Consider the following 2,887-nt stretch of genomic DNA (forward strand, 5'->3'; position numbering starts at 1 on the left):
AGAAAGGGAGGCTGGCTCAGACATTAAGAGCACTGACTGCTCTTCCAAAGGTCCTGAGTTCAGTTCCCAGCAAACACATGGTGGCTCACAACCACCCTTAATGAGATTTGACACCCTCTTCTGGTGTGTCAGAAGACAGCTACAGTGTACTTATGTATAATAATAAATAAATCTTTGGGCCAGAGCGTGCAGGGCTGACTGAAGTGAGTAGGGTTGACCGGAGCAAGCAGAGGTCCTAAAAATTCAATTCCCAATAACCACATGAAGGCTCACAACCATCTGTAAAGCTACAGTGTACTCACATACATAAAATAAATAAATAAATATTTAAAAAAAAGAAAGAAAGAAAGAGAAAAATAAATATATCCAAATGAAGGGGAATATTAGAGTCACAAAAAATCCCTACAGCCAGGCAGTGATGGAGCACGCCTTTAGTCCCAGCACTTGGGAGGCAGAGACTGGTGGATTTCTGAGTTTGAGGCCACCTGGTCTACAGAGTGAGTTCCAGTTCCAGGCTATACAGAGAAACCCTGTCTCAAAAACAAACAAACAAAAAATCCTTACATATAGATTTTTTTAATGTTTTTAAATATTTATTTTTATTTTCCTGTGTGCATATTATAAGGCACCCTTGGAGGCTAGAAGAAGGTCTCAGACCCTCTCTCTGAGCTGGAGTTATAAGCAGTTAGGAACTACCCAGCTTGGGCACTGAAAACCAAATCCAGATCCTCTAGAGGAAAAGAAGCATACTTAACCATTGAGCTGGCTCTCCAACCCCAAATAATATGTTTTCATTCTAAATAAGGTTAAGAACAGTCATGTGATTAATATGTTTCATAATAATACATTTCTGACTTTTTTCCCTTTTTTTTTTTTTTTTTGAGATAGGGACTTTATAGCCCAGGCTAGCCTCAAAATCATTGTGTAGCTAAGGATTACCTTCAAATCCAGATCTTCCTGATTTCTGACTCTTAAACATATTAAGAGTTTAAGATATTGGTTAGTGTTAAAAAAAAAAGTTAAAGACATTGGTTGGGCTTGGTGTTGGGGCGCATATCTTTAATCCCAGCCCTTGGGAGGCAGGTGGATCATTGTGAGTTTGAGGCCAGCCTGATCTACCTAGCAAGTTCCAGGACAGCCAGAAATATGTCATAAGATCATACTTGACTAGAAAGTTTATTTTAATTAAGTCCTGAAATCACTTTCTTTTTAAAAAACAGTGTCTTCCTGCATAGTTCACACTTAAAAGTGGTCTCCCAACCTCTGTTGCCTCAGCTTCTCAAATGCTGGAATTATAGTGTGTATTAGCTTGCCCAGCTTTATTTGTGCATGCATGTGTGCATTTGTGCCTCTAGGTCTGTCTCTGTGTGTGCATGCATGCCACAGCAAGCATATGGAGGTCAGAGGACAACTTTTAAGAGTTGGTTATCTCCTTTCAAGGCTGGTTTCAGTGATGGCTAGAGGCTTAACAAGAGAACAAGCCCACCAGAGCCATGCTGAGGCAGAAGGGTAGAGGTTGTATTTAAAGCAGGAACTCAAGAGTCACCAAGACAAGAGAGAACCGCACCAAAAAGAGGAATCTGGGGTCTCATAGGGTGATTTTAGTTGGGCAGGAGCCTGACAGGAGGGCACTAAGGAAGAAGGAATTGTGTCAGGCAGGAGGGGCTGCAGTGAACAAATGTTTATGGGGGAGGGGCCTCTGGCTGAACAGGAGGCTGTGTTCAAGCTGTTCTGCTGAAATGAGGGGCCCGCAGGCTTCTGAAAGTACAGACCGTTCAGTTTCCCTTCCCTGAAGGAGCAGGGCCCTGCACAGCTCGTTCATCTCTGTCTTGGGTGACTCCATCTTGGGACAGCTTAATAGACCAGAAGCTATGCTGTGGGGTTTATGTGTCAGCACTTTACATGTGGAACCATCTCCCTGGCTCCTAAGACACTGGAAACTGAGACTGCATTACTGTTCTCATGGCTTGCTTGCAAATCGAGCTGCTCTTTTCAAAAGTTTCATGATCTTAACTTTTTCTCCATTATTTTTCAGTGAAATGCTTCGTGCTAGTGGTCTTCCATAGCGTTCCCGACTGACGCTTGCCTGGATAGATACTCCAGGATAGATACTCCAGGTGGACTTGCAGTCATTTGGGCCTCCATGACAGCAAAATGATGAGGAAAAGCACAGAGATTCTTGGTTATCTTCCACAAATCAAGCCAAAGAGTTGATGAAGGACCCAAGAAATTGCCTTTTTGGCCTAGGGTGCCCAGTGATAGCAACAAAGTAACTGATCTTTGACAAAGGAGTGAGGCAACTCCCTGGAGACAGGAGTTCTACAGCAAGAGGTTCTGGGATGGACAAGCACTGCTGGAAACTCATTTATAAAAGTAAACATGCTTGGCTGCAGAACTCAGCCCACCACGGAAGTTAATTCAATGGACCACAGACCGCAATGTAACATGTGAAATTATAAAGCTGCTAGAAGAAAACACGTTAGGGTATACACCGCCTTGTGCTAGGTGATGACTCCTTAAGAGAATATGATACCCAAAGCTTAATTTGGAAAAGAAAAAAAAAGTGTGGAGTTAGGGAGCTAGAGAGATGGCTCAGTGGTTAAGAGCACTATTTTCCCTGAGGATCTGGTTCCTATTCCCAGCACCCACCCAGCAGTTCACAACTGTCTGTAACTCCAACTCCAGGGGATCCAACCCTCTCTTCTGGCCTTGGAGGCACCAGTCGTGCATGCATACTGTACACAGATATATACAGACAACCCCCACATATGTATTATATGTATATTGTATACATATTGTATGTATGTATAATATGCATATATGTATATGTATAAAATATGTGTATATTATATGTATATATAAAAACATATATATATGTATATATATA

The sequence above is a fragment of the Mastomys coucha genome, unplaced genomic scaffold (genome assembly GCF_008632895.1).
Source record: "Mastomys coucha isolate ucsf_1 unplaced genomic scaffold, UCSF_Mcou_1 pScaffold6, whole genome shotgun sequence".
Lineage (NCBI taxonomy): Eukaryota > Metazoa > Chordata > Mammalia > Rodentia > Muridae > Mastomys > Mastomys coucha.